We start from the raw sequence: 15,295 nt of genomic DNA on the forward strand, positions 1-15,295 counted from the left end.
CGGTTTTAAAACGCGTCGCTAGGGGTTACGAACTGCCAACTTATAAACCCAGCATCTCTCCCGTGTTTTGCCGATGTGGGATTTGCCTAAGGGACCTTTCTCCCCCCCTTTTGGGACTTAGCGTCCTCGCTAAGGTTTGCCCCACCATTGTTCAAGGTTGCACGCGGAGCGGCTTTGATACCACAAATGTAATGGCCCGGCCCACTAGTGATATTGTCCGCTCTGGGCTGAAGCCCTCACGGTTTTAAAACGCGTCGCTAGGGGTTACGAACTGCCAACTTATAAACCCAGCATCTCTCCCGTGTTTTGCCGATGTAGGATTTGCCTAAGGGACGGGGACATCCGATAAAATTGGAACGATACAGAGAAGATTAGCATGGCCCCTGCGCAAGGATGACACTCACAAATCGAGAAATGGTCCAAATTTTTTCAAATGTAATGGCCCGGCCCACTAGTGATATTGTCCGTTCTGGGCTAAAGCCCTCACGGTTTTAAAATGCGTCGCTAGGGGTTACGAACTGCCAACTTATAAACCCAGCATCTCTCCCATGTTTTACCGATGTGGGATTTGCCTAAGGGACCTTTCTCCCCCCCTTTCGGGACTTAGCGTCCTCGCTAAGGTTTGCCCCACCATCGTTCAAGGTTGCACGCAGAGCGGCTCTGATACCACTAAATGTGACGCCCCTTACCCGTCTATTGTATAGCCGAGCAAGAAGTGCCACATTCGGTGCCGGAGCACCCTATCTTGTCTTGTCATTTCTATTGTAAATTTTAATGTCCTTTAAATCAGGTAATTTAAGTGTAGAAATTTTTTTTTTATATCTTATTTTTGTAGAGACCCGAACAGATCCTCCTTTGTTTTATTAGCATCTGGCGGGTTCCACTATCACCTGTTAACATATTCATAGTCATCTCACATATTTCCATATCATATTCTCTTTTATCATATCATTCACAACTATTTATGAGATCTCAAAATGAAGTGTCATTTATTGCATTCATATGGAAATTCATAGATAATAAATTATAACTTTTCATTTCAAGTCCAAAATAAAATACATCATAAACTAGTAATTACATCATGACTAGTGTAACACCCTAGGCAAATCCCACATCGACAAAACACGGGAGAGATGCTAGGTTTATAAGTTAGTGGTTCGTAACCCCTAGTAACGCGTTTTAAAACCGTGAGGGCTTCGGTCCAGAGCGGACAATATCACTAGTGGGCCGGGCCATTACATTTGTGGTATCAGAGCCGCTCCGCGTGCAACCTTGAATGATGGTGGGGTAAACCTCAGCGAGGACGCTGAGTCCCATAAGGGGGGTGGATTGTAACACCCTAGGCAAATCCCACATCGACAAAACACGGGAGAGATGCTGGGTTTATAAGATGGAGGTTCCTAACCCCTATTGACGCGTTTTAAAACCGTGAGGGCTTCAGCCTAAAGTGGACAATATCACTAGTGGGCCGGATCATTAGTGATATTGTCCGCTCTGGGCCGAAGCCCTTACGGTTTTAAAACGCGTCACTAGGAGTTATGAACCACCAACTTATAAACCCAGCATCTCTCTCGTGTTTTGTCGATGTGGGATTTGCCTAGGGTGTTACAATCCACCCCACTTATGGGACTCAGTGTCCTCACTGAGGTTTGCCCCGCCATCGTTCAAGGTTGCACGCGGAGCAGCTCTGATACCACAAATGTAATGATCCGGCCCACTAGTGATATTGTCCGCTCTGGGCCGAAGCCCTCACGATTTTAAAATGCGTCACTAGGAGTTACGAAACACCAACTTATAAACCCAGCATCTCTCCCGTGTTTTGTCGATGTGGGATTTGCCTAGGGTGTTACAACTAGACATAATGAACCAAAATACTAGTCTACACATGGGCCCTACCAAAATACAAAAGACTGGTGAGGTGACTCTGATCGGTGGCAGATCTGGTCGGAACTCTGTCCAAATACTACTGTGGCGACTGCTGATCTTCAGTACCTACGCGATGGAAAACTAACGCGCTAAGCATAACGCTTAGTGGTGCATAATTTATAATAACAATAATTAAACAGTTGAATTAATATTTACAAATCATAAATTCTGGGTCTTTTACATTTTTTTTTTATTACACTTTGGAAACAATTAAAATTATTGGGATCTTTCCTATTTACTTATTGTATATTCAGTATAAATTAATTATTATCAATGCCCAAGAAACCTATAACAAATTATAAAAGTTGGATACATGGGAGTATACGGGTTAGACAGCCATATGTCTACCCTGTATACATCTGTCAGGCACGAGGCCAGCTATCGGGCACGAGACCCGCTGTCAGGCTTGTAAAGCCAGAAATAAAGTAGGCACAATGGCCAGTAAGTAGGCATATAGCCTGTAGAACAATCATACCAGACATATATTGTCAGTTCATGATTTTCTCGGTAGGCGATCGCTATCTGTAGTCCCTAATTGGTATACCAATTTATCCAACTAAATAAATAAGTCTAGGTATACTATGGGCAATTAAATATTTTTAATTAATTTAGCACTATTGACTATTACTATTTTCTAGTATTGTTCATTGGTACCATTAATTTCATATTAATAGGACATTAGTCCCAATTTACATATTCATATCATTTTTAATATTTAATTTTTCTTATGAGTATTTTAATTATCATATATAGCATTTTTCCCATGAACCTTTCTTTAGGTTCATGTTGATGTGTTATCTTTATCTAGGAATTTGACTAGGTTAGGATGTCTATTTAGTCACACTTTCTTCATAACAATTGCTCCTCTATGTTTAAACTTGAATTTCAGTTTTTGAATCACTGAATTTGGGGTTATAGAACTCAAGTTATGGTCAAAATACCATAACTTGGTCTCCAAAGCTGCAAATTGAGTGAAACTAGTGCCAAAAGTTTTATAAGACATAGCACAACAATTTTTATGTTTTGACCAAGCTCTAGAAACCATTGCATCCTAGGGAAAATATTAGCCAAAGTTAGGAATTGAAATCTAGAAAATGTTAAGTTGAACCCAGAATGCCATTTGAAACCTGTGTGTTCATTTGGCCATAACTCCCACTAGGAAATTCCATTTGAGATGTCCAATATGATCTGGAAACATGATACTTAGGGCTACAATATTGATTTAGACACCTTTACCAAATTCTAAATGTAAAGACCCTAAAAAGAGGGTCAAACATACTGCCCTGAAGTTGGTTATTGCCCTTATAGGACTGAGAGTCCAGGTTAATACACTGACTATAACTCACTATACCAAGCTTGAAAAATAAGAAAGATCCCTTAGGCAAATCCCACATCGGCAAAACACGGGAGAGATGCTGGGTTTATAAGTTGGCAGTTCGTAACCCCTAGCGACGTGTTTTAAAACTGTGAGGGCTTCAGCCCAGAGCGGACAATATCACTAATGGGCCGGGCCATTACATTTATGGTATCAGAGCCGCTCCGCGTGCAACCTTGAACGATGGTGGGGCAAACATCAGCAAGGACGCTGAGTCCCATAAGGGGGGTGGATTGTAACACCCTAGGCAAATCCCACATCGACAAAACACGAGAGAGATGCTGGGTTTATAAGTTGGTGGTTCGTAACCCCTATTGACGCGTTTTAAAACAGTGAGGGCTTCGGCTTAGAGCGGACAATATCACTAGTGGGCTGGGCCATTATATTTGTGGTATCAGAGCCAGGTTTAGGCGGTCCTAGACCTAGATAGATAGAAAGAAATAGTTGCATCACATGCATGGGCCTTTAGATAGAGTCAAGGTGACACTATTGTAGATCTGTTCTTTGTCTGTTTTATAGGATCGATGACATCTGATCCTTCAGAGCACGGACCTCCAAGACCGATAGAGGAGGAAGTAGAGATTCACGCACCTGCACCTACGTTTAATCAGGGGCGTAGTAGCAGTAGAGCAGAACCATCGTTGGGTACTTTATTAAGGACACAACAGGCCTTCCTAGAGCAAATGACTCAATTGCTCCGTCAGGTCACTGGAGCTATGCCACCACCTCCCCAGCTAGTATATAGGACCCCAGTAGAGAGATTTAGAAATGATGAGCAGTTTAGGAGAGACAGGCAGTGCAAGAGAGGGTCTGGACCTGGCCAGTCCAGCGCAGCTGCTACAGAGAGCAAGAGACTCAGGGGGTCTCAGGGTTAGATTCAGAGTAGAGAACAGAGGTAGAGGTTCTGATTTGCCCCGAGGTTAGAGGAGGTCAAATGAGTGTATCAATTGACAATTCTGTGGGTCCTATAGCACGGAGATGGTCTTGGATTCAAAAAGTAATGATATAGAAAATGGGGAAACTAATCACTAGAGGCGCTTTTTGGTGGAATGGCCTGGAGAGTTGGAAGAACCCCAGGGTTAAGTGTGCTCGCTTGAGAGAAATCCTAGGATGGGTGACCTCCTGGGAAGTTCTCCATTTCACCTATGGGATAAAACTGTGAGAGCTTCGGCCCAGAGCGGAAAATATCACTAGTGGGTCGGGCCGTTACATTTGTGGTATCAGAGCCGCTCCGCGTGCAACCTTGAACGATGGTGGGGCAAACCTCAGCAAGGACGCTGAGTCCCATAAGGGGGGTAGATTGTAGCACCCTAGGCAAATGCCACATCGACAAAACACGGGAGAGATGCTGGGTTTATAAGTTGGTGGTTTGTAACCCCTATTGACGCGTTTTAAAACCGTGAGGGCTTCGGCCTAGAGCGGACAATATCACTAGTGGGCCGAGCCATTACATCGATTCAATTGGTCCGATCCGATCCGATTTGATTCAGCCGATTTGATCAAGATGCCCTAAATTAAATTTTTACTCTACCTTGAGACCCAAAACGAGACTAAAAAATTTCAAAAAAAAAATACAAAAAATTTAGAAAATTTTGTGGAATCCAAATATATTTTAAAATTTGCCATGTGGTCTTTAGATTAATTTCTAAAAATAGATGAAATTCATTTTCTTAAGAAAATCAAAATGATTTTTAAAAATTTAGAAAATTTCAAATAATTTTCCAAAATATTTAATACAATAAAATATTAATATTTACATATAAAATAATTATATTAAAAATTAGGGGTGTTACATCATATAAGTAGCATCAAAAGAAACATCTTCAAAATTTTGATAATTACTCCTCCCTTCTCCATGCACCCAAAAAACATTTTTCAAGTGATGTTGCTCATCAAAATTAATTACATAAAAGAAGTTACCATCATATGTATAAAATACTCAATCATTGCATTTGCATCACTTGCTTCTAATTCTAAATGCCTTGCTTCTAATTCTAAATGTCTTTCTTTGTCAAGAAGATTTCTAACATCTTTCTTCAAGCAACCAATACTTTGATAACTGCCATGTTGCTTAGCTAATACAACAAATATTTGACTTGTCCTTACCCCTACCACATGCAAAGTGCTTATGTAACACCCCTATTTGTATAGCCTAGTATATTTCACTGCTCCGGTGACCGGTGTCGGTCCGAACAATTAAGGGGATTAGAACCACACTTAAGACAACTAGAGAAACCATAAATACAAATAATTAGTAATTGCCAATTAGTTAAGTATAAATAAGAAAAACAGAACATAAGAAGTTAAACGAGCCGAGAGTCACAGCGATGGATGACTGTCTTGGGAACGACTGCGAAGCCATTTTAAACTCAAATTTCGAATCGTAAAATGTGATGCTGCGGTCCTTAGGACCATTACGAACACAGTGAAAAAGAGAAAATCATGAAAAAGAACTATTAAGCCAGTCAAATAATTAGGTCAAGGAGCCGGAAGAAATATTGAATTATTTGCAAACCGGGTTGAACCGGTGAGGGGCAATTTGGTCAATTGACCCCGAGAGCTGACTCCTGACCTAACTGTCAAATAAAATTGGAGAAAAGAAAATTTCAGAGTCGGGAATTAAATTAAAGAACTAATAGAAAAATAAATAAATAAAAAAGAAGAAAAAGAAAAGTTAAAAAGTTAGTGACATCATCATGGTGACATCACATATGAAGTCATAAATAATTTTTATTTACTAGATAATTTGACTAAGTCAATTAAGAGATAAATATCCAAAATAAAGAAAAAAAAAACATTTTTACTTCTTCTTCTTCCATTTTTCCGTCACCCCTTTCTCTCTCAATTCTCTCATTTCCTTTCCACCATTAACACCCATCTCAAGCTTTCAAACATGAAATCTTGGTGAATAGATGTTATATATGTGAATTGTATATTTAGATTACATGAATTGTGAAGATTAGACAAACTTAGGGTTTTGGACATTAAGGTTTAGAGACAAAAAATGTAAGAAACTTATAAATGGTGTCTTTGACCTAATGTGAAGTGAGAAATGGTTATTTTTGACCTAATTAAGTGTGTTAGAAGTGTTGGAATTAAAGTCGAATTCGGAGGGAGTGTGGTCATGCTGCTGAAGCATGACCAAGTCAACTTTAAGTGACCAAAAATGAAATTTTACAAGTCCAATTGGTATGAGACTAATTGGGAATGAAAATATGCACTAAATGACACAATTTTCATTTAGGAAGCATGCCCAAAAAGTGACCAAAACCTAATGAACAAATTGACCAAAGTTGAAAAATTGTAGGCTGCCTTGCACAAACTGACCAAATGAACAGTGTTTGTTCATTTGGTCATAACTAGAGCTAGGCAGGTCAAAATGACCTGAAAGTTTACCAGTGGTTAGATGAGATATAGGCCTAAAACTTTCATGAAGAACACAAACCCAAATTATGCCATTAACCCAATCAAATTACTGAGCAAAGTTGAATCACTGAATCTGCAGAACTGCAGATTTACCATATGAACAGTAAAGTTTCAATGGTTATAACTCTCTCTAGAAAACTCCGATTTAGGTGATTCTTGAACCGATGGAAACCTAAGGCATAGTATAACATTTCATATGAAGAAAATTAGACCAAATTATGGACTTAACTTGATCAAATTGTTGAACAAAGTTGGATCAATAATCTGCCAGAACTAAAATCTGCAGCATGAACAGTAACCGTAATTTGGATACAACTTGAGCTACAAAACTCCAATTGGAGTGATTCAAAAAGTAGAATAAACTTAAAACAATAGGGAACATTTTCTATGAAGGAAGTTTTGCCAAATTCAAACAGAAAAGTGATCAATGGAACAGTGTAACCTTAGACACCAAAACTGAAAATTTGGCAATTTTGCCTAAAAGACCTAAGTTTTGAGAAAATGACCAAAAACAACAAGTTTGGTGACCAAAATGTGGTATGTGGGTGAAGTTGGAATTCCCATACCTATTAAACCTTAGAAAGTCAACAATTTGACTTGAATAGTATAGTAAATAGTAACCCGAAACACAAAAATTTCAAGAACGTCGAGTTTAGCACATTTAGATAAAAGTGAAGTTAAATTTATTTTTGGATTTATGCTAAGTTATAGTACTGAAACACTGTGAAACTGTGTGTTTCAGCTGAAAAAGACTTGAAAGCTCTGAGAGACTGAGTCAAGGTCTAGAGGCGACTCACGTCAGGTTTGTGCACAATAAACCTTATTTGAGCCTTTTGTCATTGAAAAATTGATTTAGTGTGATTTATAAAAATTTGAAGTTAATTATGAATTGTGTTGCCATCTTGTGAATGAAATTATGACTTTGGAAATTTATTGGATTTCTCACGAATCATTTGAATAAAATGTTTGAAATTGATTTTTGATTCACACTTAGCATGACAGTATCTTATTATTCCTCCTCCATTTATGGGGTGAGATTGGTTATCTTTCCTCCCTCTCTGGTTTACCAGTTGAGGTTGTAGATCGGATGAGTACTCATTAGCTAGCTAGCCACCTCCCTCATTGATTTCGATTAGTGGGGTTGTGGATTGCTTTGTCGTGGTGTACAATGCGGCATTGATCGGAAATTTTGTGTCATGGCTTAAGTTGTGTATGAATTGGCAACACTGTGTTCTTAAATTATTTGACTAAATTGTGTTATTATGAGTTTTGATAATTTGTTAAATGTGATTGAGAAATATTTAAATTGTGTTTTGGCAATGAATGATTTATGTATTGTATTTAAAATTTTTATTGTGCACCACTGAGTATTTTTATACTCAGCGATAGCTTGTTTTGCTGTCGCAGATAAGAGCAAGGAGAAAGCAGCAGAGTGAGCTGCTATCAATATTGAAGATTTCATTGATCTTTTTGTACGGGTATTGTTTTATACCCTTGTAGTTATTTTGATGTAAATATTGTGATGTTGTATGTATCAATGTAAAGTGAGCAGTTGTATAATAAATTGTAATAATATTATTTTGGAACTTCTTTTTGTAAATTAATATTTGTAGTTTGTGAATTTCATACTTTATGCACTGTGAATGAAGTTATTAAAAATTTTGAGATAATAAACTTTGATTGGATTGTGGAATTATTTTTGAAGTGGATTAAATTGAGTTGAATTGAAATTATTTAGTGGTTGGGAGTTGTGAAAAATTTTTGGAAGTGTTTTTCTCAGGTATTTGAAGAACTATTTTCTCTAAATACAAACGAAACTCTGTCAAAATTTTTATAAAATTTGCTATAAAATTAAAATGGACAAAAAATTTTTCTAGTTTATAAGCTTTGAATAAATGATTTTAATTCCTACCAAAATGCTTACCACTTCTAAAATGCAAGAAAATAGTTTTAAAACCCCTTGTAGTGTACTTAATGAATTATCGGTAGGTGAAGTTCGGTAGTTCATTAGGTATTCTACGGGATCATGTTATGCCTTACAGAGGGGTAAGGTGTGACAGCTTATATCATTCTTTTGTGATGGTGTGATAGTCCTATGATAAGGAAAATAATGTGCATGATTTGGAAAGAGATCATGGTTATGATCTGATGCAAGCTCACGTCTAGGCTGGAAACAAGTTCACATTCTATTGAAATGATTTTCCCATGGAACATCTAAAACCAAGCAACAATCACAACTTAAACAACTCTTTTACTAACAAGATGATAGAAACACCAACATGTGATGAATAATCACTTTGATTAGTAGAAGAAAGTTAAGGATCTGATACAAATAAGGCAACTTATACCAGATTACACCAGATATCAAAATGAGACAATATAAGTGACCAACTTATATTGAATCTAAATTCTTAGTGAAACTTAGGAAGAACATACATAAAACTCTCTCACAGGAGTTCTTAAGCTTACAAGCTTAACAATGGCAGATTCTAAAACTGAACTAACAAAATGAAGAAGAAATCCTTATAAGGCTATCCATTGGAGTCTTTATCCAAGAGTTTCTCCAAGTATTGGATAAAATACATTCACCCCCATTTTAGGTAAAAACTACATTTACAAGTCTGAACTAAATCTGAATTCTAAAATCCGAATTTTGAAATCTGATCACAAAAGTTTCTTTTGTCTTATAACTAAAAATGGCAATGTTGCTTTTTCCTTTATATCTTAGACAAGAGACTCTCCCTCTTTCCTTTGCAACTTTGATAAAGCTCATAAGGTACAAGGCTGCTGAATATACAAAATTGGAATCTCTTTGTGATGGAAGAGGTTTGGTTTGGTGCACTTGGTTGGACCTTGGTTCGGCTCACTTTGCTGGACCATGGTTCAGTTCACTTTGAATACCGAATTGCATCAACACGCCACACTTGTGCTCCTCTTGAATTCCTTACATGTTGGGCTGCCATACTTGATCAATATGTGCTTGAATTAATCTTAGTAATGCCTTGGCCCTAGCTCTTGTGATTGCTCGACCATGTTGCCCTCATGATGGTCATCATGATCATTGATGAAACTATGAATAGCCCACTTCCCATCATTTCTCCTTTTTATGTGCAGTTTTGCTTGACAACCTATTTTCAAACAAGGTCGAGGATTTACAGCATTTGATTCTTGCTTTTGCCCATATCTTGTGCAAGCATATTTGGCATCAATAAATTCTTTGGAAGCTTTTAAACGATGAGAAGCTATAGTAGAGACACCAAATCCTGAAAACTTAGCATAACTTTGGTAATAAGAATATGCCTCAATATGCGAATTGAATTCCATTCCTATATATGGATATGTAATAACAAATTTATCATTGTCAATATATTATATTTCTTCATTATGATCTTCCCAATCAGTCATCCCATCAGAAAGAGTATCTTGACTTTCATTTAATCAAAATCCATGGTACCTATAATAAATAAATAAGTAAATAACTTTACAAATATTATTATGATTTTTATACTCATCAAGTTCAATGAGAAACAAAAACTAAAATAAGGCACTAGTTTATTTGAAGTAAATCATTTGAATGACAAGCAAGTAGACATTGAAGTATGACTAAACAAGAAATTCTTATTTTGTTTAACTTGGGTCATCATATTTTACCTAGGTCACCATATTTTCTTGGGTCATCATATTTTCTTATAATAATCTTAAGAAGTTATTCATTCTCACAAAGTTTAATTTTTGAAAGACTGAAATAAAAATTTTCAAATTATTAGATTACAAATAAAGATAAGCCTCACATGAAAAATAGATGTCACCATTAGATTTATTTAAAATAAAAAGGATTGTGAGTATGAAAAGTAACATTTTGGTATTTTAAAGAAAAATGATTTTTGTTTATCCATCTTATTATTCAACTTTCAATTAACCTACAACAAATTGTAGAAAGTTCAAACAGATAACAAATTATTGCACTCTGTTTTAGAGTTTTTTTTTTTAATGAGTTTCAGTTTTTATAGAAATTAAGTGAATTAAGCATATTTATTATTAAAAAAAATAGAGTGCCCAACAAATTTTTGCCTAAATATATCATCTACAAAGGATTTAAAATTCATTAGGAGTTCTTTCAAATTATCAATATATATAAATTATATACGAATAACTGTGAGTATACAATAGAGTACATAGAATAATCAATTTAAAAAAAAAAAAAAAAGAAGAGTGCCCAGCATAATTCATTGGGAGTTCTTTAGAAAAAATCATTTTGTGCCCAAAATAATTAATTAAAAAAAAGAGAGTATAAATTATATGTGTACTTGTTGAAAAGTTTTTTTCTTAAAGTCCTTGTCCTTTAGCAAAAGACTAGCATCCAAAATAAAAAGGTTCTACAGAAAAAGATTGACACAACAAAAGAAAAGTATAAAATATTTTAAGAAAAAAAAAGAAGATGAAACAAAAGAAAGGAGAATGACGAGAGGAAAAAAAAAAAAAGTGGAATGGCTGGAAGGGGGGGTTTTGTTTTGTCTGAGGAGGGAGAATGGTGAATAAATTAGATGTTAGGAGAGAGAAAAGGATAATTAATTATAAGAAAGAAAAAAAAAAAAAGAAGGAAGAAAAAGTAACATGTGATAATAGGTAACAAGTTACCTAAAATTTATTAAATATTCTTTCAACCGATAAGGAAGAGGTTGTCGGACAGTCACTTTTTCAAGTGACTGTAGCTAATATTTCTCAATGAATTATCTTAGAGGACGGGCACACACTATTAAGATATGCTATACTTTCGTCGAAAATATAGCTATATGACAAATGTCATTTTCATGATACATGGAAGAAATTACTTGGATATGAAATGGCAAAATTCCTATTGTAATGAAAATGTGTCATTTCTATTGTAATGAAAATGTGTCATTCCTAACCCTATAAATATGGCTCATGATACCTGCTAATGTACGCAATTTCATTCTCTTATTACTTCTCATTATTTACTTTTTTATTTGGCATTTATTGAATTGAGCGTTGAAGTGGCCCTGCTTAGGCCACCCACCTCACCTCTTTCATTGTTGCAGGCAATACTAGGATCATCCGCTAATCCAAGAATCTCAAGCAACATCAATTAGCTATTTAAATAATCATGAGTATTTAGAATATTCAACTATAAATCTCTGTTTTTTTTTGTTAGTTATATATCAAATAATATAATTTTTAAATTTTATGTTGTTTGATAATTCCATGGATTCTAAATTCTCTCAGCCCAAACATTGACGTAGAGTTTTTTCTTAAAATATATTTAATTTTATACTGTGGAAGAGAACTTCCCTTCGCTTGAATGATGGGCAACTTTCAATCTTGTGCCTTACAGCACCAGCACGGCTTGCAGTTAATAATCTTAATATTTTAATGAGAATGAGTGAGAGGATAAGAAGGAAACTTAAGATGACGGGTAGGGAATACGAAGTGGGTGTACGATAAGATTAAGGGTATGTTTGGGAAGGGAGGAAAGTGAGAGAGGAAAGAAAATGTGAGGGGAAAATAAATTTATTTTCTATTCTTTTATTTGGATTGAATAGAAAATAAAGGGGGAGGAAAAATATTGGAGGGAAAATAAAATTATTTTATCTTTTTCTCCTTTCTCTCCAAAATGAGGGAAAAGTAAGAGAAAAATATTTAAAAATATAAAAATACCCTTATATTTAATAATTTTTTTTTAATTTAAGGGTAAAGTTATAATTTTACTATTCATAAAACAACTTTTCCTCTAATATTTTCCTCTCCCAATCCAAACAAGGGGAAGAAATATAATTTTTATTTTCATTTCTTACTTTCCCTCTTTTATTTTCTTTCCCTCTTTTATTTTCCTTCCCCCCTTTCCAAACATAGTGTAAATGCTAAAAAAAATTAGAGGGTAAAGTTTATAGCAAATACATTTATGATTGTCTAATATTAAAGTAGAGTAGATAATAATATAATATTTAAAAATAAATTAAGTCTAATTACATTTTAAATTTTATATTTAATACAAAGTTTTTATCTTAAATTAATATAGGACAACATTACTCTGTGCATTTTAATCCTTCACTAAAAAATTATAAAATTTCCTCTTCATTTGAATTAAAAAATTTTTAAATTAGACTGCATTGTAATATTTAAACATTTATTTAAAATCAAGATGATCTCTTACAATTTCTTTTCTTTTTTATAAAAGATAATATAAATACAAAACTTATTATGTGCAAATGTTAATTACACGTTCAGCATTGCATAACCTTCACGGTAGGAAAACTAATACTCCTTCGAAGCAGATAGTTTCATGAATTAATTTTCATTTTTTATATTAAATTTGATTAAAATAAAAAAAATTAAATTAAAACTCTGTTTATTTCATAAAAAATAACTTATATACAAAAAATATTTTTTATAAAATATACTTTTTAAAATATTTTTTATAAAAATATTTTTCATTGTTTGATTATAATGTTAAACTAATAATAGGTATTTATATTATATACATATAAATATTTTAATATTTTAATAAGATTATCGAAATCTAAAAAATAAAAATAATTTTCTTTTTTAAAAAGATAAAGTTATTTTTAAGTTAATTTTTTAATTGATAAAAAAATATTTTCCGTTAACTTATTTTTCTTAATACTCAAATATTAAAAAATATAAAAATTATTTTTTACAAAAAATTTTCCGTGAAATAAAATAGCCTACTAAAAAAATCTATACAGGAGAAAAAAAAAAATTTTCCTTCATATAAAGTCTAGTCAACATTGTGTATATATAGACTCATCCATTTAGAGTTAAAAAATTGTTATTTTTTATTTTATATAAAATTTTATTTATTTTTAATAGTTAGGAAAGGAGAATTCAAAGTTAGAAATGTGATATAATCCTTAATGGGCTGATATTAATTTGTTCAATGATTTATTGATGTTGGGCTTGGGAAATAACTCAATGGACTGGTTTTGGTATTGACTATGTGGGCTTTATGAAACAACTTTAGGCCCCCAAAGATTGATAATTTTTAACTGATCAAAGTATTTTTTATAAATTTATATTATTTATAAAAACATTAATTAATTTATATTAAAATTTTAATTTAATTATAATTTTTTTTTTAAAAATTACACATAATATTAATTATAAATTTTAATTCAATTGTTTAGTCAAATTTAATCACTTTTAACTATTAGATTAAGATAATATTTTTTAATTAGTATTATTAAAAATATTTTTTAATATAGTATTAAAATGGTGAGATTTGAATTTTGTCTTGTTCACTTAATTTTAGGTGTTTTAGTGAAAACTATTAAATAATTATTTAAGAAATTCTTTATAAAAATAGTGATAAAAAATAATATTACAAATTAAGGTTATGATGGAAAAATAAAAATATTAATAAACAATTTAAACCTAATCTTAGTATGTATAAAAAAAAAATTGATAACATTATTTATTTTTATTATTTAAGGTTAAATATTAAGATCAAATTAAAATAACTAGAGATGAAACATCGATTACTTTTGCATTTTTCTTTGGAAGCTTCCTTCAAGGATAAATCAAGACTAATTATTGAATAATAAAGTTGTTTAGCTCACCGTATCTTAAGATAAAATTGTAACAAGATTGCAAACAACAAAGGGGTGGTGGCGCAGTTGGCTAGCGCGTAGGTCTCATAGCTTCTGAGTAATCCTGAGGTCGAGAGTTCGAGCCTCTCTCACCCCAATATCTTTTCTTTTGCGCTAATTTCTACTGTGCGTGTGTATATATACATGGACAGTTGAGGAAGAAGTTGTATCTTTTGCCCTAATTTCTTCTGTGCGTATGTGTATATACGCATGGACAGCTGATGAAAAAGTTGCGTCAATCGACTATTGAACTATCAACCAACCATTAGCACATGGAAAGCGGCCCAGATCCAAAGGCAGCTTTGATTTGATTATTAATGAAGTAGAAAACAGTAGTAGAGTTCCTTTCCTGCATGAACTTTATGGCTTATAGGGTTGTGCATGGATTTTAGGGGATCTGAATTGAACCTAAGCATCGAATTGAATGAAACTAAAATTAAAAAGAATTATTATTGTAAGAATCGAATAAAATCGAAATTATTTTACTATTTTGATTTAATTTTTGTTCTTCATTAAGAATCGAATTGAAATTAGATCAAAATCGAATCAATTTAAAAAATTAATTTTATACATATATATATTTTTATATTTTTTATATATATTACACAGTTTCAATAAAATTATATATATTATATGCAATTAAGATTGTTATATATATAACTTAATTTATTATTAATCATAAGTGTATATATATAACCTAATATTAACTATCTTATTTTTAATTTAAAAAAATATTAATTCTAATCTTCAAAATTTTTATAAATATCAACTATATTAAAATTAAATTTATTTTTAATACTTAGTATTGTAAATCAAAATTTAAATTTGTAGAAGTTACACATTGTCCAACAAAATTTTAACTTTAAAGAGTTGAATAAAAATATAATAAAGAATTTTTCTAAAGCTAAAAACTGCATAGTTTTGTAGTATTTGCTTAGGTTAC

General features: G+C 33.1%; 2 non-coding genes across 2 annotated transcripts; both read left to right on the forward strand.

Annotated features, from left to right (window-relative positions):
• Positions 1-323: 323 nt before the first annotated feature.
• LOC131169992 (U6 spliceosomal RNA) lies at positions 324-429 on the forward strand. The gene has a single exon (XR_009140935.1). It is a non-coding gene; the product is annotated as a U6 spliceosomal RNA (small nuclear RNA).
• A 13,935-nt stretch (positions 430-14,364) lies between these two features.
• On the forward strand, positions 14,365-14,449 carry TRNAM-CAU (transfer RNA methionine (anticodon CAU)). Its single transcript is given in 2 exon segments — positions 14,365-14,402; positions 14,414-14,449. It is a non-coding gene; the product is annotated as a tRNA-Met (tRNA).
• Positions 14,450-15,295: the final 846 nt, after the last annotated feature.

This window comes from Hevea brasiliensis, chromosome 10, assembly GCF_030052815.1.
Source record: "Hevea brasiliensis isolate MT/VB/25A 57/8 chromosome 10, ASM3005281v1, whole genome shotgun sequence".
Taxonomy (NCBI): domain Eukaryota; kingdom Viridiplantae; phylum Streptophyta; class Magnoliopsida; order Malpighiales; family Euphorbiaceae; genus Hevea; species Hevea brasiliensis.